The sequence below is a fragment of the Barbus barbus genome, assembly GCF_936440315.1.
Source record: "Barbus barbus genome assembly, chromosome: 2".
Lineage (NCBI taxonomy): Eukaryota > Metazoa > Chordata > Actinopteri > Cypriniformes > Cyprinidae > Barbus > Barbus barbus.
Window position 1 is genome coordinate 26,737,980 of NC_136730.1, and position 26,183 is coordinate 26,764,162.

Here is a 26,183-nt window from a genome sequence, read left to right on the forward strand (position 1 = left end):
TTCAGCAAGGAAACATTAAATTGATCAAAAGGGACAGTAAAGGCATTTATGACGACACAAAATAATTAATTTTCAAAGAAATTCAATTCTTTGTTCTTGTGAACATTCTGTTCATTAAATAATCCTGAAAAACATGTACGGTTGAAGTCTTTAACAATAATAATAAAAGTAAATGTTTCTTGAGCACCAAGCATCATTTGACACTGAAGATTGCAGTAATAGCTGCTGAAAATACAGCTTTACCCTCACAGGTATAAATTAAATTTTATAGCATATTTAACTGCGTTTGAATGATAATGAACATTATTTCTGGACAACTGAAGGGAGATCTTTTTTTTTCCTTAATGGAAAATTATTATTATTATTATAGTATTAATTATTATTATTATTATTAAAACATACTAAATGAGTTTACCCCGACACATGGGTAAAATGCACATGTAGATGCAACAAGAGAAAGAAAAAGTGAGTGAAAGCTGACTGCTGTAATGGTAGTCTGCTTGTGGTCAGGCATAAAGCTTCATGTGGGAATAAGAGAGAGATAAATGAATAGGGGACAGCGACAAGGTCAAAGCTCAAAGGAGAGCAGCATGAGACGAGAGGAGCATTTTAGAACGGCCTGCTTCTCATTAACATTCCTCTACATTTAGAAGAGCAGAGAGAAAGCCACACACACACACACACACACACACACACACACACAATCACCCCTATCATCATCACATCTGACCTCGTTTTATACAACTTAGCCTGCACAGCTTAGCCAGTTTGAAGCAAGTGGGGGAAAAAACTAATCATACCATAATCTGAAAGCTCCACCAATTTATTCCTGGAACTGATTCATTAAAAAGATGTCCATATTTCTTAATTAATCCCTCAGATATGTCAGATTCAGATGTTTACACACAAGCAAAATATCTAGAAGCAAAATTCCACAAATAAATAGCGGGGTATTACTGTAAGAGCAAAAGCCCGTTCTATTTAATGAGAGCAATCAAAATACTAAACACACCACAAGGCCTTGAGTCATATGATTCTAGTCCAGACGTTTTGGTGTCTGTGGTGTGGCTGGAAAAGGATGAAGGTTTTGTAATGTTTAATTGCCGGCTATGTGTTGCTGCATATTAGCAATTTAAAACTTGTTCTGGAAAGTATGGGTGTTCTGTAAGTGTCTGTGAGCATCCCTGAAAACAGATGACTGCCTGTGTCCGTCGCAGAGGGTGTGCATCTTCATTAATGTCCAATCAAAATCCAATTACAGCCCCTATCGGTGCAAATTAAAGCCGTTTGCATTAAAATGCTACTGCGGGCTGAAATATTTCCAATCACTGCAACGCTTGATTATCACTCTGTCAGGATCAGCCTTTGGAAAATTAAGTATGGCATGTTGGGGGTTTATAAATTCCCCCACCCGTTTTCCCTGTGGCCTATTTACCATAAACTGTGTGAGAACACAAACTGCAGCAAACATGGCAAAATAAATAAATAAATAAAGAGTCTGGCAGCCGGCACAAGGACATGCCCATTAACCAGATGTCCCCTGAGTGATGTCATCTAGTGCCCTCAGCAAGGCCACAGTTCCCACAGGCAATGAGAGCACATTCCCTCATTTCAGATTAGGTCTGGAAGGGTCAGAGAAGTATGGATGAATGTCCGCTAATACTGAAAAATTAAGGAAAAATAAATAAATAAATAAATGCTCCTAACTGAAGCATTATACATAGTGAGGTTTTGGCTTTGTTGTTGAAGGAGATACTGCCCCTTGGAGGACCACTGCCTCCTACTTAATTGATCGATCTAATCAATGGCAATGTGATTAGAGCTCCCTCTACACATTATATGGACAAAAACATGTGGACACCCAAACAACATTCCCTATGTGCTTGTTGAGTATTTGATTTCAAATCACTTGGTTTAACAGAGGGTTGGTCAGCTTCCGCTCTTCTGGGAAAGCTTTCCAGTAGATGTTGGAACATGGCTGTGTGGAGAGACTCCAATTTAAATATAAGCATTAGTGAAATCAGGCACTGATGTTGGGTGATGAGGTCTGGCTGACAGTCACTATTCTCATTCATCTGAAAGGTGTGCATGGGGTTCAGTCAAGTTCTTGTAGACCAGATTCAATAAACCATTTCTTAAGGACCCGGCACAGAGACATTATCACACTGGAACAAAAAATGACCCTCCCTGCTGCCACAAAGTTGGATCAATCATTCACTAGTAGAGTTTTTTTTTCTTCTCACAATTCTCACAATATCACACAACACAGTTGACACTTTTTTTCTATTCACTTTTTTCACACAATTTTATATTCACTTTTTTTTTCAGTCAAAGAAAAGATATAGCTTCCATGCATATTTTAAGAATATGTTACCTTCACAAGGGGATCAACATATATCAAGTGTAGTGTTAGTTCTGGCAAATCACATTAGTCAAGCTTGCATCATCTGACTCTCAGCTGATCCCCATCTACCTATATGAATGTTACCTAAGCATCCATATATAAGGTCTGTCAGTATTATCAACAGTTTTTGCATTGCTCAATAACTAATTACCCTTCTCCAAGCCCCAACTCCTCCTCTGTCAGCCAGGATCCAGCCTTAAGATTCTATTTTGAATCAGACTAATTCTAAAATTTGTACATAAAATTACTGAACTTTGACAATATCTGCAATACTTCGTTGGTTCTGTTCTGTTTACCCTGGGGGGTTATCGCTGCTCTCCCTGCTCTCATCCTTGCAAGGCTGTATGGATGTGCAGGGAGTTCTTGCCCAGAACAGAACCATACCACCAATCCAAACTGTATGCTAACTGTCAATGATCTTTGACGATATTGGTCCTGACAGAATTGAGGTTTTTGGCATCTAAAGATTTCAAAACCTCTATTCTAAAATGGCATTGTATGGAGTAGCATTACGATTTGTCTTCACTTAAATTAATGGCCAAGCCAAACCATTAGAAGGATGTGTACACAAACTTTTGTCCATGTAGTGTATCATATCATTGTTGGGAAAATTACATTTTAAAAAAATCCAAAGGACTGGTAGTTTCCCAGTGGGCTGGAGAGCTCAAGGCGGCTGTTGAGTTTTGTGAGCATGTTTTCGGTGCTCGCTACACTCCAGTCACGCTTCTGTCAAACAATGATGGAGTGACAGTGAAGCGCTCACCTTTCCCATCTGCCATGAGCCCAGGAAGTTTCCCCCAACAGCTTCATCATCAGCAAGCTGTAATCATAATGAAAGAAAGGGGTAACAAGAGCCCTGGAAAGGGTAAAAGCTAACTCTGATACCCAGGATGTAATTTAATCTGGTTAGCTGTAGTTGACAACAATCATCAAAAGTCTCCTTGAAACAAAGCACAGAGAAGGTGAACTGTCTCCATCGCTTCTTTCACTCATTCATCAAGTGAGTTGGGGAGGGCCACAGAAACCCCCTAATCTCCTCCCATTCTCATTTTAAAACTAAAAGCAGAAGGAAAAAAAAAAAAAAAAACATTAAATGTTGGAAGAATGTGTTTTTTATTGCCTCCATCTTACATCAATTTGGAGCTTCTAATTAAGACCACATGTTCTTGAGTCTATGCCTGGACCAGTGTGCAAAATACAATATCAGAAAGTCTAGACACCTAGTTTATTTTGTTACTTTAATTAATGGGATTGGTTGAGATGTGCCTATTTTTTGTTTGCTTGTTTGATTTTGAGGCCATCTTCAGCCACTCATCGTGGTTTTGTGTGGTAAGAGTCTCAACTCCCTCCCCACACACACACACACACACAAACAGAGAGAGTGTGGATATGCTGATATTTACATTTAAACACATAGTTCGAAAATTCTCTGAAAGAGAACAAACAAGGCATTGTCAGTCATGTGACCTGAGGATGGAGCGGGCAGGCGAAAGAGAGAAAAGGGTAGAAAGAGAAAGAGGGAGTGTAATCGGAGAGAAAGGGCCATGGGAATGTTCGTGTCTGTTTATTGTGTTCACTTGACAAAGACAACACACTGCTATTGTACAAATTTGGGTTAGGACCAATATTTCGAAATGTAACTCTTTCAAGACACATTCACCACAGTACGCCCCAATCTTCAGCCTTGACACCTAAAACTTCTCAGCAACTTCCTACTGTGGCAATCACTGCCTGGCAACTTCCTAGCCACCCAAAACAGCTTAGCAACCCCCTAGCAAAGCACATCCAACTGCATATACAGTATATGACCTTCAAACGACGCTGAAAGTTCAAGGCAAACAGAGATTCTGTCAGTTTAAAGGCCGGGACACACCAAGCTGCCGTTGGCCTGATGGTCGGGCTAGTTAGTGGCTAGTTATTTTGGTGTGTTCCACTCGTCGGATCTTGTCAGGCTCACGTCGGCGGTAGTTTGTCCGGGCCGTCGGCGAGAGTGAGAACTCTGATTGGATGTTCAGTTTAGCAAACGAGTCAGTGCCCGAGAATTACAGTGAAAGTGATGAAAACAAACACGTAAATGACGCGGAACAGACAGAAAGCTGTTTAAATGTTACGTGATATTTCCCAATCATTTCAATATGCGAATGTTTTCATAACAACATGTGCCAAAAAGTTGTCAACATTACTGATATTCAAAATGGTAAGTAAGCACTGATTTGTTTACATTTCGTATACCTGCGTTTATCTCTTATATCTTTGTTTTGGTTTCTCCTCTTGAATGACGAATATATACTATTGATAGCTGCTGATATAGAGAGTTAATTCCTCTCACGCATGTGCAGAACGCACGAGTTAGTTTGCCGTCGGCTGTAGACTGTGCGGTGTGTTCACGCGCCGATGCTGAGGCCATGAGGCGACAAAACCGTTGTCGGCTTGGTGTGTCCTGGGCTGTGTTCGAAATGGCATACTTGCTTACTGCATACTGCCCAGTACACAGTGTATACTGCCTACTATTTTTTTAAAGAATAGTGTGTGAAACAGTATATAATAAGCAACAAATGTTTCAGAGTAGTATGCTTAATTGTCACATGACAAACACAAACATTAAATCAGCACAGCTGTGAAGGTTGTTATCTTACAAACAAATGTGCTAACTATTATTTTTGCAAAGGCTTGTTATTAAGGCTTCATACTAGTAAACAATATTGCCCAATTGAACTCATTTCATAATTGAATAACTTTACATAGGCTATAGACTGAACTGAATGAGCTGTCTTTAACTGAACAATATTTTTGGCAGTTACACTAAGTGGAAAAAGTGATATAATCTAATTACACTAAGTGCAAATAATGATAAATTATGTTTACAATAAAATAGCAGCATTTTCTTTAGCAACAGGTGTGTAAATAGTAGTTAGGTGGCAGATATTTATACTGTAGTACATTATAAAACAGTATGCAATATTAGACAACAACATTTTAGTGTAAATTATCATAAATTTTATTTGATGAACGCCACTTTATTGGGACAAAAACCTACTAACAGCTAAGCACACTGTATTATTAACGAGGTGTTTAATCTCCACTTTTCAAATATTTACTTAATTTTTTATTGAAAATAAATGCCTTTCTGATCATGTATGTGATGGGAAAAGGAGTTGCACGAGTTTGACAAAAGCCGAAATCGAACTCGTATCAACAGCAGCTCGTATTTGTTACTCGCTCCGCCACTGATTCTACAGAAATACACGTGTCTTCTGCAGAGCTGTTTATCACAGCCAGGCATTGGTGGGCGGAGTTAATGTAAATTGGCTCTGACAACAAATTGGTCTATTTGTCCTTAGAGTAAATACACTCTTTTTTTCTTCTAAATACAATTTCTTTTTAGAGCTGTTTGCATCGGAATTTAATTCTGTTTGCTTAATTGAAATATTAATTCTAGTTATATATATAATTTATTTATATATTATATTACTGCAATATTAATATTATTATGTAATATCTTTGAAACAATGTATAAAGCGCTATAGAGATAAAGATGACGTCATTTGACTTGATCGGAAAAGTGCCTTAGAGATTAAAGTACAATTTATGTCCTACAAATGATATTGTTTTTAAATGCACAGCGATAGTTTGTAGATTACATGTATATGTATAAACGTGCATATACAAGTGTAACATTTCTAATTATTATTCCCCGCCTCCAGTTCACTCACGCGATTGAAGATGAAAGGTCACATGGAGTGCGTTGAATTCTGGGAAACAGTACCCCACGCAGCGTCTTCAGATGCATACATCAAATTTCAGCAAATGTAGCAGGTAATCCGGGCATTCCATGCATACAGAAAATTCACATACTATTCACAGTATTCACACAGCATACTGCAGTACAGTAGGAGTTGTATGATAGTATGCCATTCAGAACACAGCTTCTGTACTGATTTCAGTGTACTTGAGTTATATTTAGCAGATTCTGGCAAATATAGTAGGTCATCCGGGTATTTCATGCATACAGCAAATGTACATACTTGAGCAGCATACATACTGGATGCTGCAGAAATAGAAAGAGTAGTATGATAGTATGGCATTTCGAACACAGCCCTGGCCTTAATGCCTACAAAAACGACTGGTAAGGGACTACAAGTTACTTCCCGGGTCCGATACGTCACGGACCCAGATAAACCTCTCCCTCGGGAGTATGTAAGGAAGGAAGGGGGCGAGGCCATGCTGCACTGCTTTAGAGAAGAGGAAGAGAAAACTAGGGGTGAACGTAAAAATCTATTCATATATGAATCGCGATTCTGTCTTCTGATGATTCTAACGGATTCACAAGTTTCAAAATCATATTTTTTAAAGCATCTGTTCTTACTGTTACTCGCGTCCGACGTCCGTCCGCCCTGCTCTGCACACACTCCGGATCTCTCTCTCTCTCTCTCTCTCTCTCTCTCTCTCTCGCTCTCATTCAGATCGTCAGATCAGCTCCAACAAACTGTTCCAATTATAAACTTATTTTCACGTAGCTATGAGAAGGCAAGGCAAGGCAAGGCAAGGCAAGTTTATTTATATAGCACATTTCATACACAGTGGTAATTCAAAGTGCTTTACATAAAAGAAAGTGAAATAGACATTAAAATCAATAAAAACATGGAGATAAAAATAATAAAAACAAGGAATTTTAAAATGATATAGAAAATGATTTAAAATAAATTTAAAGAAAATGATTATACATAAAATGTATTGCAGTCAGTTCGGACATATAGCACAGTGCTCATTCAACAAATGCACAGTTAAACAGATGAGTTTTGAGTCTTGATTTAAATGTGGCTAATGTTTTAGCACATCTGATCTCTTCTGGAAGCTGGTTCCAACTGCGGGCCGCATAATAGCTAAACGCAGACTCCCCTTGTTTTGTGTGAACCCTTGGTATTTCTAACTGACTCGATCCTAATGATCTGAGTGGTCTGTTTGGTTTATATTCAGTGAGCATATCAGCAATATATTTAGGTCCTAGGCCATTGAGTGACTTATAAACGAGTAAAAGTACTTTAAAATCAATCCTAAATGTAACTGGAAGCCAGTGTAAGGACCTGAGGACTGGTGTGATATGCTCAGATTTTCTGGTTCTAGTCAGAATCCTGGCAGCAGTGTTCTGGATGAGCTGCAGTTGTCTAATGGTCTTCTTGGGAAGGCCGGTGAGGAGACCATTACAGTAATCCACCCTGCTGGTGATAAAGGCATGAACAAGTTTCTCCAAGTCTTGATTGGAAACAAAACATCTAATTCTTGCAATATTTTTGAGATGATAGTATGCTGATTTAGTTATTGCTTTGACATGACTACTGAAACTAAGGTCTGTCTCCAGAATCACCCCAAGATTTCTGACTTGATTTTTAGTTGTTTGACCCCTAGAGTCAAGGTATGCATTCACCTTGAGAACTTCATCTTTGTTTCCAAATGCAATGATTTCAGTTTTCTCCTTGTTTAACTGAAGAAAGTTCTGGCACATCCAACTGTTAATTTCATCAATGCATTGGTAGAGGGAGTCAATGGGGCTGTAGTCATTTGGAGATAAGGCTAGGTAAATCTGGGTATCATCAGCATAGCTGTGATAGGCAATTTGGTTCTTCCTCATTATCTGACTTAGTGGGAGCATATACAGGTTAAACAAGAGCGGTGCAAGAATTGAGCCTTGTGGGACTCCACATGTCATGGCCGTCCACTTAGACTTATGCTCTCCTATACTCACATAATAACCTCTGCCTTCTAAGTATGACCTGAACCATTTGAGTGCCATCCCAGAAAGCCCGACCCAGTTTTCCAGTCTTTCTAAAAGTATGTTATGATCGACAGTGTCAAACGCAGCACTAAGATCTAGTAGTACCAGCACTGATATTTTGCCAGAATCAGAATTGACGCGAATATCATTTATTATCTTAACGAGTGCTGTCTCTGTGCTGTGATGTGCTCGGAAACCAGATTGAAAATTGTCCAGGTATCTATTTGACTTTAAGTAGTTGTTCAGCTGATTAGAAACTACCTTTTCAATTATCTTACCTATGAAAGGAAGATTTGATATGGGTCTATAGTTGCTCAACATGGTGTTATCAAGATTGCGCTTTTTCAGAAAGGGCTTAACAACTGCAGTTTTAAGGGAGTTTGGAAAAGTCCCAGAAAGAAGTGAGGCGTTCACCACTTCTAAGAGATCAGCTTCTAAACAGTCAAGCACATTTTTGAAAAAGGATGTGGGAAGTGTGTCAAGATAGCAGGTTGAAGATTTAAGGTGCTGTACTATTTCTTCCAAAATTTTGTTATCAATTTCTTTAAAAACACACATAGTCACTTCTTTTTGAAATTGCGGTTGAATCTATGTGACCTCTGCATAACTTGAGGATGTGCCAATCTCCTTTCTGATATTATTGATCTTCTCAGAAAAGAAGGAAGCAAACTCATTGCATTTGCTGTCGGAGAGCATTTCACTGGGAATCTGACTTGGGGGGTTTGTCAGTCTCTCAACAGTCGCAAAAAGAGTGCGGGTGTTGTTTATAGAAGGGTTATACATGGACGCGCGAGCGGCTGCCGTGCTGTATTAAGGTTTTAATTTTAACAATATATTAAAAGCTAACAGAAGGACAAATAACCGCCTATCTAAAAGTATGAACCAACTACAACAACAACACAAACATACCATTAAAAGCCGTGCTTTCACAGGTTCTGCGCGATCCTCTTCACTAATATCCTCTGCATCTAAATCGGGCTCAAATTGATAAGCAATATAGATGACGCCATTGTTTACAATACAACCGGAGCACATGGCGCTGAGCTGAGGGGCGGGACATTCAGACACGCAGTAGAGGCGGTTTAGCGAATCACAACCACACTGGACTAGCTAACCAATCAGAGCCCGGTACGTTTATATGAGGGAGGGGCTTAATAAACCAGGAAATAATCGGGGCATTTATCAGAGAAGGGATAGGCCTATGCATTGTCCAAATACCCACACTTGTGGTCTTTGCACTTGACTACTTGACTACTTATATGATGTACTTCCTGTGTTTGGCCCAAGTGTTCAAGTGAGGATGAAGACCTCAAGTGTGTGTCGAATTTTCATTACCTGATGGGACACACTTATTGTGCAAGTGTACATAGCTTTATTTTAATTTTAATTTTAAATACTTTGTATTTTAAAATCAACTTCTAAATGTCTGTTCAGTAGTCCATATAATATGCCATAATTTTAATTTGTGGTGGTTGTAATTAAATGATAAAAAGCAGTTGCAAATGTTGTACAAAATAAATATTGCCACTACTCATCTTTGCACCAATAAAACATAAAAACACTGTTTTTCTACCAAATTATTTGTAATATCTAATCAGTAATATTTAACTTACATTGGAAAGGTTTCCGTGACCTCTCGCGAGAGCTCTCCACGAAGTATCACGATTTATTTCCAGAACATGATGAATGATGGGATACACTTAGCCTCTAATACCGCTCCGGAGTGGATTTAGTGTGCATTAAGGGCACTGCGCTTTGACGACCTGGGACCAGGGACGGTCTTGTGCACTTACTTCCTGTCGTGCGCACGCGCTCTCAAGTGGCCAAGACAGTAAGTGTAGGTATTTGGACAAGGCAAGAGAGGTGGGGAATAAAGGTAAATTATGTGAAAAATAATGTGTTTTTAAAAAAAATAAGCATGAGCACATGTTTGACTGCACCCCATAAACACAATCAAGCCTAGAAAAAAAAGGTCAACCACCCCTTTAAAAGCACTTTGAACAACAAATATTAAAAAAAAATATTTAAAACAACTGTTGATTAAATAATAATTACAGATTTTTTTTTTTTCATTCAAATATGGCCTAATTACTTTTCCATCGTTTTTATACAATTATATTTACATTATATTACATCAGCTCTTGCATGGACTTGCATGTGTTTTCACATGGGGCTGAACAGATGCATGACTACATTGAGAAAAGAATAAATGAATGTATTGTGGTTTCTTTATTTCCCTTGCTAAATGGAAAAACAGTGACAGGGCGAGAGTAGTGAGATTCACATGCATGGTTTTATAAATAAATATATTCATAGTGGTGAGGTAGAGATAATCTCCCAGTGAGTGTACTAAAACAGAACTTTCCAAAGGCACTGAGTTAAAAGCCATGTAAACAGATTACAGTGTCTTATGGCTAAATAACGTTATAAAAAAATTCACTGTTTCACGTTGATTCCTGGAATTGGGGCATTGAATAGGTACTGGAAAGGTATTTCTTCACCTCTCTCTCTCTATCTGTCTCTCTCTCTCTTTCTCTCTCGATGGATACTGTAACAGGAACAGTAATAAACTTGAATAGCCAGGTTTATGGGATCTCTTGTTTCACTTGCTGTGATATTTCTTGTATTTAATAATCAGCCCTCTGAATGCTTTGTGGGGCAGAAAGTTTACAGTAAAGACTTGTGTTTAACCCCCATATTGATATGCCAATCCTGACGCATGACCACAAACACAGGTTACATGGGGCTTTTCAGAGTAAACACAAGATGATTTGCTTAATGAATTGTCAGCACAGGTTTGGAATGGGTGTCATGCCAGAAATTGAGTTAGAAAGTTTATTTACTGCAGTTTATGTGTCATGGTCTGACTGTCACACTGTCTCCTGGGAAGTTGATGAGCACCAATTTTATCTAGAATTGCATCATTGTACAGTTTCTGTTAGCACAGCGGAGAGTTGCTAAAAGCCCCTAAGCCACCAGGGTGCCATTTTATGCTTTTTCAATATGGAAAATTACTGATTCGGAGAAAAGTAGTTTTTAATGAAAATTTGTCTAAGCACAGAATATTTGGTGTTGCATTCAGAAGAAGGACATGGATTTCTGTATTCCTATATTGACGATGCTTTCCAAATCATTAAGAATCTAGGCCGTAGGTTCCATGCCCACGGAAAAGTGGACATTGTGGCCTTGAGCGGGTCAGTTAACCTGAGGTTGTTCTGGAGAGACTTGTCCTGCAATTAGTACTGCAGGAAGTGGATTTCACTGTTGACTACCAAGGTTAAATGAATGGTTCACCCAAAACAAAAATCCTAACATTCTTTACTCACCCTCATATCCAAAGTTAGGTTCCAAACCTGTATGACTATCAAATTCATATGCATATTCATATCTCTTCTGATGAAACCCACATTTATGCATAAGGCCCCTGGATAGCATTATATTCTCAGTGCCAATTTAGCTAAAAGTTATTATGTATTCACACTATTAGTGAATCAAAGTAACACATTTTAAATTTTCTGGTAATTATTAATACTGCTAAATTCAAAAATAGGGCATAATGGCATTTGACTTTGTATATATTTCAAGGCATCGGCTTTCGTCTCAGCTGTAATTTAGTTGATTCGGATTTCACATTATTTTAGAATCATGCACACCTTTTCATGCACAGATCATTTAATTAATACATTTTGATTTATGCAAGCTTGCTTGGTTCATTCGCAGAATAGGTGTGAGCAACTTCAGCTAATTGGCACTTTGAACAACTGCTACTGACACAAGAAAAATGAGAAAATGTATTCTCTTACACACTGCATTTTCAGCCATGGACTGCAGACTGGAGAGAATTTCATACAAACAAAGAGGCCATTAATGCACTAAAGATTTGGGGTGGGAGAAAGGGTTCAGTGTCTCAGAGCAACTCCCAGTAGCTCACTGCACAGTAGGAAAGAGTGCTGAGGGAGGGTTGAAGACTTCCAGATCTCATTTCAAAGATGTGGAGGCCAGGCCTTTGGGTGTTGGGTAAATCAAGCGAGTTCAAGGAACATAAAGTGCTCAAGCTGACTCCATAAAATAAGTGAAGAGGCCAGTATCATCTTTCCCATCTTACAGCGTTGACCATAATTACCATTATGCTTTAGCAAGGAAAACCTCCACTAACTGCAATAAATCGTGATGGTCTGTTTGCAAACAACTTTGAGGGGCAGATGATTTAACGGTGTACTTTTTTGGCAATGGTAACAGTTTCCAACCACGTGGGTTAAAAGGAGTTTCCATTTACAGTGAATCAACATCATCACTGTATGTGATGTAAACACGGTTGGGTTATGGAATTTTAAAGTGTCCTTTAATAGCTTCATTTGATGCCAGTGGCTTAAATCGAGGACTTAAAGGCCTTGATATATATCAAGCGAAATCAGAGAATGAACTGGTGGGACATAACTTGCAACAAAATCAGGCCAAAACAAAGTTAGTTTGGAGTTTGTTTCTAGAAGTCAAAAGAGATTGCCAAAGCAAACTTCCTGGAAGAGATCACTATGGTTGGTAACCACCTTCAAACTACCACTGGTACATGGCAATGGCGAAATAGGTAGTCTACACTGGAGGCGTTTCTCAATGTCAAGGAAGGATCCTCGGAAGCCAGAATTTCGAGGATGCTACGTCATCGACATCCGTCGAAGGACTGTTCCAATGTCGAGGATCCTCGGAATTTCAACCAAGGACTGAGTCCTTCGTTCGAAAAATATCCCATACACAGGAAAGGATGCATAAGTGTAGCCTTCGTGCTCTTCGCGCGCTAAAATCACCCACAATCCTATGCGCGCAGCTTTGCTATCTTGCTCAAAAATTCAAAATGTCGGACGTTAGCGGAGTCGGAGCGCCAACGGGGCAATATGCGTTCAAATGTAAGTATATTTACAAATTACAAATTACTTAAAAAAACATTTTTGTATTAAAAAGTATTACTACCGTATTGATATTATAAATTCTAGAAATTACGTTATTGATAGCTGTACAGCAACCAAACCAGTAATGTTTGCACTTCCATTTTTCAGCGCCAAAAGCGGAACGTTTCACTGACGTAATGACGCAATAACGTGCACTTGCTAGCCTGTTCCATTTACGTGTTCACCGAATGCTTAAGAGGAGCCTCGCCTAGCCTCTGAAGGAAGTGACTTGGAAGGACCAGTCCTGCCAAGGACGTATCCTTGACATTGAGAAACACCTTGGGTGTCACCTTCTTTGACATAGATATCGGGGTAAATCGGAAGCATACCTTTAGTTACCTCTCATTGATTGTGTTTACATTCACATTTCTAAACCGATTGTGCTAAATAAGCCAACAACACATGTGGCCATGTGAAATCGTTAAACTGTCTTCCTTCATTGGACTACGGTCATAAACGACTTAAGAATAAAATTATCAACAGTTAGATTTTTGCCCAGTTCCTCCGATTTTACCCAGCATGCAAACACCTTAACCTGTGTCATTTTGGTTTATTGAAGTGTGCATGTGTGATATGTAGAAAAGCATATATATTCAACCACAGCAAGTATTTTGCTGCAGAGTAGGAAAATATCATAAACTCAGACTCCTTCTTGACCCAAGAAATGTTTTCTCATCTCCTGTAGCTGAAGGAGACATGGTAAAGTCATAGAAACTGCAAATAACATCTGAGAATTTGAGTTACAAGTAATGCTAATTTTTGGTAGTTATTAGTATATTGGTGTGCATGTAAATGTGGAGTGTGTGGCTGAGGTAGCTGAAACAGAAATGCTACATTTTAACCACAAATGATTTGCAAATCTATTTTCAAATCAGACTATCAAGAAAATGTGCCCTTAATCTCTCACATAACAATTAAACCTCAGACAAATGCACATCAGTTGAGACCGATGAGTGCAGACTTCGACCGTTCACCATTGCACTTTTGATTTCTCTGAGATATGAATCATGATATGAACATGAATCAGAGCCGAGAAGCAAAGGTTCATATGTGGTTCATAAAAGGTCTTCTGTTGGTAGGCTTTTGAAATTCTGCTATGTATTAATTAAACACATGAAATTAAATAAAGCACGGGATGAACAGACCTCTTCCGATAACCTTGAGGCACTCTAAACACAACGTCTGAAGCATAATACCAGCTAATTAATAATGAGATATAAAGAGTGATGTAATGTTTAAGGGCCAAATCAAATTTGTTTAGTGGGTTAACTCACTTAGGAACACATTACCTCTCCAGGCCAAGATGGATGCGTTTGAGAGAGGAGGCTGGAGATGTGCTGTGGTTAGAGAGAGGCCTAACCTGATTAAGAAAGAACTCCTTTTCCTGCACGTATCATTCCTGATGGATGAAATGGACCGCCGTGCCCGTTACTCTGCCCCTTGGATTGAAGGTTCCCGGAATATTCTTGCGATTGTTCCCGCTGATTGTAACACTTCTATCCCGGCAGGTCTTTAAAAAGAAATTCTATCTGCCTGGCTGAGGCTTTCTTCCTGATCTTCAAGGCTTTTAACTACAATGTCTGTGTTTGTGTGGACCATGGGGCATGCGGAAGGATTTCGCTAAAAGGTTAAACAGATTACGCCAGCTGGGAAAGTGCGGGGATGCAGCCGGATGGTTTATCAATGGATTCAGAGATTTTTTCACACGATTATTTCATCATAAGCATCTCCCTTTTCACTGCTCAGAATTTCCAATGAATAAGTGCGGTAAAACACTGCAGATGTCATTTCAGTCCAGAGTAGTGAGTAACATGACTTGCCCCTGACAACAAAGCAACAGGTATTTGTGTTACCTACATAATCTTATTTTATCTTTGTACTCTGTTGGGCAACATGCTACATTGTCTGCCATCTGTTAAACTGCATGTTATACTAACATCACGGGAGAATAAATGTTACACTAAAAACAAAAAAAATTGTTGTTGACAAAGATTTTTTTGGGGGGTCAAGAAGAGATGGAAGGAGAGCAGTAAGTTACCAGAAATGTGCACAACCATAAATTCCCATAAAAATGCCATGTACAGCAGTCCCAGCTGGAGTTTTTTGGGGTCACCCGGTCTGAGGAATTTCAATCGTCAACTGTAAACATGTGGAAAATCTATACTCTGAAGAAGACAGCCTGACACAACCCTCCATATTTTAGGTCTCCCAGTGTTGTCCTTCAGCACGTTACACTCAACAGCTCTCTAACTAAAGCCAAACCATTTTTTTATTATTATTTATTTATTTTACTGGGAATGTGCTCAAAGATAAATAATGTTTTTGTAAAGGAACCAATAATGAGTTTAATAATGTTTAATAAAACAAATCCAGATAATATAATTCAAAAGTTTGGGGTCAGTAAGTTTTTATTTTTATTTTAGTATTTTATCTTTTTTTATATATATATATATATATATATATATATATATATATAAATATATTTATTCAAGAAGGTTTCATTAAATTGAACAAAAATGACAGTAAATGAATTTATAGTGTTACATAAGATATCAGTGCTTTCGAACATTTTATTCATCTCAGAATCCTGAAAAAAAAAAAAAAAAAAAACCCACTAAAATATTAGGTAGCACCTGTTTTCAACTATGATTATATGACATGTTTCCTGAGCATCAAATCAAAATATTAGAATGATTTCTGAAGGATCATGTGACTGAAGTGATGACGATTGGAAATTAAGCTTTGTCATCATGGGAATAAATTACATTTTAAAATATATTAAAATAGAAAACAGTTATAATAAATTATAAAATAATATTAATATAAAAGAAATCACCATATTAATTTTTCTTAATGTATCAAATAAATGCAGCATTGTGGAGAGCATTATAGATAGAGTTCTTTCAAAAAACAAAAAAAAACCAATAATGTGTCAAATATTTAATTCAGATAATGGATTTTCTGCACATCCCTAGTATTTACCACTGGCTCCTTCTTTTTTCCACCAACACAGCAAATATCAATCACTCCTCAACGGTGTAAGCTAATTATGTGAGTATTAGCCAAACCCTACCCATTGATTTGACGGAAAACAGGAATGTATCAGGTCCAGCTCCATTAATCTCTCAGTCTTGATATATTATATGCTCCCTAATGACTACTGCTGACTTCTGATAATGATGATCAGATTTAAAATCCTGTTTAAAGAACAGTCCGTCTCTTTCCCACTCTCGCTCTCTCCCATTGTAAATGATTTTTATGCGATCAAGCAGCAGGCCTGTCTGTTATTAAGCTAGCCTGGAAATGACATTTCAGACACTGGCCTTCTCTGTGAATGAAAACTAATTAGCACAGATTTACATATTTCCAAGTGCAGTACAGCTTTAATCAATACACCCACCTGGATGCAGGGCTATTACAAGACTCCCCAGGGTTATACACCATCTGACCGAGACTATGACACAAACATGTGTCCAGTGATATAATAAATTTTCTCAAACCTAGGCAGGTTAATTACACTTCTGTGTTAAGTGAGGAAACTGACTGTTACACCATACCGGCATGAATATATACATGGATGATGTTATTACAACTCCAGGCTTTCTAGAATGTACACTTTGCACACTTCTTACATTTACTCAATTCACTGTCAACAAGGCAATTATTTAAAAATGTTCTCTCTGTACCATATTATGCAAATTGTCGCGAACGAGCACAAATTACCTATCACAAAGTCCTCAAACTGTCGGTACAAAATATTCAGGGTTCAGAGCTTCATCAGTGGAAAAAGGGATTTTTTTTCCCTTCACATCACAATCCCCCAGACTACGAAGAGATGGGATTATTCTCAGAGTCTGCAGCGAGACCATTTGTGACCTACTTGAAGAGGGGAGACAGGAAGCAGCTCCCCGCATTAAACCAAAGCGAGGCTTATCTCCATGTGAGGTGCAACAAACCCACGTTGAGGCGACACACACCAGTTCCATGTACTTAATAACAGTGACAACTCCTGAATGGTATTTCGGACTGGACTGCAAATAATTGATATTAATACTGATGAGAAAACAGCACACATTTTGTAGAGAGACTTCATAATAGGGGTACTGCAGAACACCAGTGTTGACTATAACTGTGATATAATATGAAGTACTGATAATGAGTTAATACTACACCTACAATAATATTGTAAAAAAAAAAAAAAAAAAAAAATCCAATGCCAGTAATCAGTGCTGGTCCTCCCTATTAGAGGGTGACACGGGAGTGGATTTTCAAACCTATCCCGTCCCACTCCCACAAAAAAAAAATCTCGTCCCGTCCCAATCCCATGAAAAAACTGGGGGAAAATCCCATCCCATTCTACACCCGGAAGAATGACTCCCATTCCCTCCCACTCCCGTGTTGTTGATTTTTTATGGGTTTTTTTGTGGCCAAAATCTCTCACTTACAGTAAAAATATAGCACAGATCACAGCGTGCCCACCTTGAATAAAACCCCAAAATGTTGTTTTTTGTTATATTGAACTGAAAGCCAGCTTTGCACAGTGTGCATTGCACACATTAAATTTCATGTAAATCATCCATGCGTTTTATATTTAATTTTTTTTTTTTTCATTTTAAAGTAGACATTTCTCTCTATAGATATATTTTTCAAAGACGGAGTTTCAGAGTTTCTCGCTCAAGTTCACAGAGACCTAAAGCGCATCCTGTTTACTTTAAAGCACAACGTTTCGTTGTTATTCTGAGTGCACACAAATAAACGTAGAGACTTTACAGATTCGAAAGATGTATTAGGCTACTTTTATCTGTATGATCAAAAATTACGGAGATTTTAAGAGCAAGTGAGCTCACCGGCGTCTGTCCTGCAGCGAGCGTGCTATTCAGCTTCCACTCTCCACACAAACACTTCAATAGTGCACATTTTTCTAGGTTAACATCATATTGAGCGGCCATGTAAAGTTGCTACTACATACATCTTTCAGATGAAAAGCCATATTTGAGGTTGATGAATGACAGGTGAGCGGATTCCCATGACCCGCGGGGATTCCCAAAAAATTGTCAGCCTCTACTCCCTATGCAAGTTGCACAGGGCCCCGAACCACCAGGGGGCTCATTTACTTTAAAACATATAAATAGAAACTATGACTATGCGAGTAATAGAATTGTCCTTTCATGGCTTTTGTAGTATACAGTAATATTTGTACATGAATGTTGTAATATACAGTCTCCTGCCGGAGGTGTGCGATACTAAAAAAAATAAAAAAAAAATAAAAAGAAAAGGATATTGCACTGCGAAAGAGACACTCTTCCCCTGGCCGCTTTTTGTTCACGCAATGCTGAGAAGTATAGGCAGCTTTGGGTGTGCGCTTAAACTGACAAATACGCATGAAAAAATACGTCAAATTGTCAGGCTTTGTGCGTTTTTACTTAAACATAGTCAGTCATGTCTTAAGTGAAGACAAAAAATTCTGAAAGTAATTGAATGCTTGTCAGTATATTAGATCTGTGCATTCCTGCTGCTGTCTCTGTCACAAATAACAAAAGAAAACCATTGTTTTGCCAGAGTAACTGTAGTTTAACCATGGTATTGTTAAGGAAGCAGACTCACACAAGGCGTAAAATTGACAACAGAATGAGTTTATTGACTGGTATGGAGTGGATGGGGAGAAGCGGGTCAGTAATCATTTCAGTAGGTAAGTTATAGTAGAGAGTGGATCTCTTGACAGAAACTTGTGGATGACGGAAGATACACATACCTGACTTTGCTGAATATGGGGGGGGGGGGGGGGGGGGGGGGGGGGTAATGTCACAGATCGGCCAAGCTCCCACGTGTTCCGTTCAAGATGGCAGTCCAAAACCTTTAATCTATCCTCCAAACAGTTTAAAGTCTGCTTAAAGACTGAGCAAATGGTGTCAAACTGTTTGAAATTTGGTGACTGAAATAACAGAGTATTGTCAGTATAGAAGATTTTTGGTTTCCGTAAAAAAGATCTCCCTCTGCTGGTCAACAGTAGGTTACAGCTAAAAGCTGTAACAGGACAATGTCATAAATCGGATTCCTGGCTCCAACTAGCTGAAGCAAGCCTAACCAGCAAGCCTCTTTCACAAAACAGCTTTCAACATTGAGACAAAAGAACACTTATTGATAATTCCAATTCAGGAAAGAGACCGTCAAATTTGTTGCAAATAATCAAGACTGATTGTCAAAGAGATGGCCATCACGTGTTCCACGATTCAATTCACGAACTTCCTTAGAATGACTTCTCCCCCACATAGAAAACAGTCCAAACCAAAATTCCTTTGTCTAAAGGACATGCCTTCGTTCTCCATAGAACTATACAAAGACTTTATTTTTCATATGCATATAAAATCATCCTAAAAGGACATTTCCATGCAGAACCCCATATTATGTTTGTAATCCACACATTTGACTATCATTGTTTTAATCAAATATTATGTATGTCTTTTTAATCACTTAAAAAGCTGTTTTAATAGCTGAAGGATTCAGATGCGTGTTTGGTATGTATGAGTTTGAAAATTCATGCTTTAAATGTTTCTTCTAATCAATTCTTTGTCAAAGGCATCATAGTCTTGTTATAGAAATCATGCTCAAAAGTATACTTTGCAAGAGCCTGTATAGTTCGGACCTCTGACTGAACAGATAACAACGATTTATTAGTGGGGTGGAGAAACAAAGCAATACCCCGAGCAAGGGCAGTATCTAATTGGTCAAGACGTCCAGATGGGACGGTCTGAAAGCCGAGTTTACAAACTCAGGACACCATCAAACTCTCTCTTACTCTTCTTCAAAAAAATGCTCTCTTAGTCCCTTTTACTCTTCTTCATAAAAATGCTCTCTTAGTCTCTTACTCTCTTGGTCACCCTTCTCCTCTTTTGCCACCGCGTTTTGCCACTGCTCTTTGAGCGTGCTCTGGCCCACGTGCCAGCTGCCATCCTCAGCCAATGCCCAAGACCTCACTTCAAAGACTACTGAACTCTCAACCAATCAGCCACTTCGGGGAACCCCCTTTCTGCAACGATGACACAAAGGAAACCCCGTAGCACAGGCAAAGCAAGCAACACCTCCAGGTTCTAACTGAATCAGATGCATTTAATACCAATTTTAGCCTCATTGAGAAACTCAAAGCGAGGGTTAAATAAGTGATTGATGGTTGTTCAGGTCAATGCAATTGAACATATTGCTGTAAACTTGGGATTTCACATTTTCATTCTCTTAAACTCACCCTTTCCTCACTTTCTCTCTTTCTGCAACGTGTGAATGCTTGTGTTCATGTGATAGATTAGTTTATGTCTTAGGTTTATATAAATAAAATCTGATTTATATTGAAAAGAGAAGTATCTTGTGTTTTCTGCTCACAAGTTAATGTCTTAATCTGCCGATTTTGTTACTGTGCTATTTAATAGTTTTCACTATATTTTGGATTTTAATATCCACTGCAGAGTTTGTTATACGTCTCGTTCAGTGAATCGCCGTAACAGTGATTCTGTTCAAATCTCTATAGTCATAAATGATTCCCTTTGAGCTAAATTAAACAATTTCTTTAAATTACATATTAATATTACTTCTATTACGTTACAGCAGGCTATCCGATCGTCAAAAATGCATGAAATGACCAGGTGAAAACAGGCCCTAAGATATCCAGGAAATAGACATGAGTTGCTGAACATTCTAAAGGTCTCAAAACTAGACACACAAACCTCAAGTACGGTGACAACCAACAAATGTTAAAAAGATGAGCTCTTTACATCACAGTACAACAAATAACTAACAATAATGACAAAATAACAGAAAGAAAAAAAAAAATAATAAATAAATAAATATATATATATATATATATATATATAAAACCAAAAAAAGCACTTTAGAATACTGTTCTTTCGTTAATGAATAACTACACGGGAACAAGTGACTAGTGCACTATTAACACTGTTGTAACTACTATTACTTAACAAGAAACAAAACTGATTAATGATTTAGTAAGCGCTCAGTTGAAACTGGTAGTTCACTATTAGCTAATTAATAACTACTATTTTTTTAATATATATCTGGAGAACTACTAAGTATAAGTAGTACTGTATACAGGTTCATAATTAATGTGAATTATGCATAATGTATAATTAATCCTAAAATGAAGATCATGGTAAGCCACTTGTAATGACTCAAGAATTACCAAATATTTCTAAAGGAACTATGATTTTATGATCCAATACTTTACAAAACTCTCACAAGCTTACAATGATTTCAGTCATTACTAGAGAATTATCATGTTATTCATTTTAGAATACTGATCCAAATAATTAGTCATTTCTTATGAGGAATTTCGTAATACTTGAGTCGTTACTAGTGAACTTTACTTTAGAATTAATTATAAATGATGTATTATTCATATTAATTATGAACCTGTATACAGTAGATCTTAGTAGTTTGAACTGCGTCCTCTAGGGGTGGCTATGGGGAACGCCGTCAGCGTGACCCGTGTCTGAAGCATACATACAAAAACACCACATGTTGGCCGTCGACAGCCTATGACGTCAGGCAGGCCAATTAAAAAAAAAAAAAAGGGATGCGTGAAAACATGAGAGCATGCTCCCTGTGGAAGGGATGCTAGCCAGCTATCTCGTTGAGACATCCTCTCTCTAGGCTCCCTCCTTGCCATCTAGGCCCCTTCATGTGGCCTTCAAAACCTTTATTCTAAAAAGGTCCAGGTCTAAGCCCGAACAACGCAGGGGTCCTGGCCCATCGCCATCTGGGGATCAGAGATAGGCACAGAAAGCTAGTGTCGCGACTCGTGCCCCTCCCCTGCCTGCGGGTAGGGCTAGAGGGAGGCGCGGGTCAAAGAGAGGTAGGCAAGACCTGAGGGAGGTGATCCAGATGTGGATCCAGACTCCCTTCTGGAAGTCTGATGTGCTCTCCTTGTTGGTCGGGCTAGCATTGCTCCCCTCACTATAGAGGGTCACCTATGAGCATGCTGCTCCCTCCCGAGCTCTCCTTGTTGGTCGAGCTGGCATTGCTCCCCTCACATTAGAGGGTCACCTATGAGCATGCCGCTCCCTCCAGAGCATCTGAAAAGACGGTGTTTACAAATCCATGTTATGGTAAGTGCGCACGCTAGTCTCTGTGCACTTTCTGAAAGCCACGTTGTGGTAAGATCGCACACTAAGTGTTTTGCAGCCTTTCTAAAATCCTGTACGGTATGGGTTACGCTCTGCGGCTTCGTACCCATTCTTTGAGTCGGTCAGGCCCCGGTTTCACCTTGGGCCCCACTCTACCTGTGTATGTGCTGAGTTCCCTCTCATGCTGAGAGTTAAGTTCTCCGTTCTCCAGAGCTCTGCCATGGTAGAGCTAGCATTGCTCCCCTCACTATAGAGGGTCACCTATGAGCATGCTGCTCCCTCCCGAGCATCTGAAATTCAGCTCTGTGAGTCAGCAACTTCAGGTTGTTAGGCCTCTCTCTGCCTCCCTGTTAAGTTGCTCTCCTTGTTGGTAGAGCTAGCTTTGCTTCCCTCAGCATAGAGGGTCACCTATGAGCATGCTGTTCCCTCCCGAGAATATTTACAAATCCATGATATGGTAAGTGCGCACGCTAGTCTCTGCACTTTCTGAAAGCCACGTTGTGGTAAGATCGCACACCAAGTGTTTTGCGGTCTTTCTAAAATCCTGTACGGTATGGGTTACGCGCTGTGGCTTTGTGCCCATTCTTTGAGTCGGTCAGGCCCCGGTTTCACCTTGGGCCCCACTCTACCTATGTATCCCCAGTGATACTACTTGAACAGGGTGTTGCTAAGTTCCTGACAGTTCCTTCAGCGAGCTCTTGTAGAGCAAGCAGTAGCCCCTGGGTGACAGGCCAAGACTTAGTTACTATCCTAAGCGCTTTGTCGTATCCCCTTAAAGGAATCTCTTCTTCTGATTCCAAGCCTTTGAGCTCTACCCTGAGTCCAAGAGGCCCGGCCCCTAACAGATAAGTTCTGGGGTATGCAGCTCAGGCCTTTGGGCCGAAGGGGATAATGTCACTGACAGCGGTCGTACCGTCCCAGGGGCAACTCCCTTAGCCGGGTAGAGATGGTACTTAGTGCTCGTCTTTTGTGCTTGGCTTGCACTCCCCTCAGCATGGTGGTGTGGGTATTCCGTTCCCCAAAGCGACCTCTAGAGGACGTAGTTCGAAGTTCCCTCAAAAGGGAACGTCTCAGGTTACGTATGTAACCATGGTTCCCTTAGAGTAGGGAACGAGACACTGCATCCTCTAGGTTCGGTGCCATGCTTTGGACGCAAGCTTCAGATGAAGAAGTGGATGACATATTTTCCCCGCGCCCCTTTATACTGTGGTCACGCAGGTAGTGACGTCATAGGCTGTTGCCGGCCAACATGTGGTGTTTTTGTATGTATGCTTCAGACACAGGTCAAGCTGACGGCGTTCCCCATAGCGACCCCTAGAGGAAGCAGTGTCTCGTTCCCTACACTCAGGGAACCGTTCTTAGGGAGGTATGAAATGATAATAGTTACTGATTAGCTAATAGTGAACTAACACATTTGACTAAACACTATCACTTACTAATTCATTAAGCAGCATTTCTTGTTAGATACTAGTAGTTACTAGAGTGCTAATATTCTCATGTGTGCTAATATTCTCATAATACTCATGTGCTCTTGTGTAGTTATTCATTAGTGATGGAACAGTATTCTAAAATGTTACCCAAAAAAGTTTAAATTAAGTCAGCAAACAGCAAAATATAATCCTATAACAGTAACTGCATAATTTATTCATGCTGCAATGCATGCTGGGAACTCACAATGCCTTAAAATTTCAACAATATGAAATTATTTGTTCACACCAATGTTTTTGACTAGTTGGGGCAACATTTGGTGTAATTTTGTTGATCTGACAAGGGTTTTTATGTAGTTTCAAGAAAATAGCATTTTTTGGTATTTGAGACTATTTCGTAAACTGGAAAATGTGCAGTTGCATTGTTTACAGTGTATAGTTAAAATCTGATATTGTTGAGCCATAGTTCAAACTGTATATCTTTGCAAGTTACCTTCAATCTACAAGTCTGTCACTTGTTGGTCTTGTATGCAGGGAGGTGTTCGTACAAAAGGTAAATGGGGTGTAACAAACAACAAAACGAGTCCAAAGTGCCATGTAATCATACCCTGCCAAACACTATTTTCAGGTTCCTCTTTCTTTGAGGCCCTCTAACAAAACTGGTACAAATTTGGGAAGAAAGTATATAGTTAAAACAGCAGAAAATTGTCCATATCCTGTTCAAGTTAGACTGAAATGAATGTAACATTAGTAGATCTGATCCAACCATTTACGTGTGACTTCAAAGGAACACAAAAACTATCATACTGGAGGTATGTGAATTTAAAAGCAAGTGGTAGACCCCAGAGACTAATTTTATATGTGGAAGTGGAACCAGATTAATGTCCTGGGAGTGCAGCCACCAAGTACCAAGAAATATGAAATGATATCATGCTGTAATTTAAGTAAAAGGTGCATTTAGAGCTTGACTAAGACAGAACGGTGACCCGTAAAGACTGAAACTGAGCTATTACAATTTCTAATGAATTCCATCCCATGCACGGATCCACTATACCAAAGAAGATAAAACACAGTCCCCCCTCGCTGACATTTACGGTCTGTCTCCTCCAGCCAGACTTACCCGGGATTGCTAAATAAACACAGGCACACAGCTGAGGATCATGTTCCACTCTCCATTTCAGCTAATACCTCGCTTCTGTAACTGAAACTCCGGCATTGTTGTCTTTTTGCAGGCAACTGGAAATTGGCTACTTTTTTTAGGATTACAGAGGATTTTCAAGTAAGACCCAAATTACGCCTCACCTTAACCAGGATCCGCCAACTGTCTGAGTTTAGTATTTCAAAGTCGGCGGAACGGCAGTCCCACTGTTAAAACAGCACATCGAATACACAAAGCATTTCATCGTTGCAATTTTACCCGGAGGCCTGCATATGAATAACCAGCATGCTGTCTCACTTGAGCACAGTCTGCTGGGGACTAATTTTGGCTGCTGCCAACCACGGCCAACAAATACAACTGCAATGGTCTGTTATATTTTATATTCTTATAATTTATTTAATAAACATAATCATAATCCATCCATCATTTTGTTTTCTAGATGAACGACACACAATATCTACAATTTGCTTGCTTTACTAAAGAAGCGCCTCATCAATATCAGACCCATTGATTATGCATTTGTTTTCCCAATTTACCTTAATATCATGACTGCACTTTAGCAGCCTATCTACCTTTTCCCTGTACAAGAAATGTAATCTCTCTACTCAATACCCAATGCATATGAAGACAAGAAAAAAGATAATATACAGATAAAGGTAAAAAAAACAAAAGAAATCTAAAATGTAGTTGAAAAGATATTAAGATAAACTGATGCAAGAGACTGGAAATGTTATGCTAATGAATAAGGGGTGCTGAAAAATATTATATTAATCAACAATAAAAATACTTTTTAATATACAAAAATGAAAAAGAAAATGTAATTGAGTATTTTATGTATTTTATGAGTATTTTAAGGCATGCATCAGCAGACACTAGCAGACAAATTAATAAATAAAACTATATGAAAATATTTTACTTTTAAACAATAGTCTCACATTAGTTTTTAATGCATTTTGAATGCTGTTACTCACACCTCATGTACATAAAGTACACTAATATAGGGCAGACTGACTGTATGACTACGGTGACACACATCAACTTTAATAAAATCACATTGGTTTTCACACACATCTCCAGAGACTTATTTTGAAGAGTATAAAGAAAGAAAATCAGGTCATAATATGCTTAAAGTGAATGTGCTCTACTTAGTTCATGTTGTGGAATTCCTTGTAACACATTTTACAATCAGTTGACAGTTGTGGTTACATCTTATTTATATGGGTGAGAGAAAGGTTGAGCAAGTTTATCATGTGTTAACAAGCAATAGCATTCAGTATATATATATATATATATATATATATATATATATATATATATATACTGAATGATATAGGTGACGGTGGATT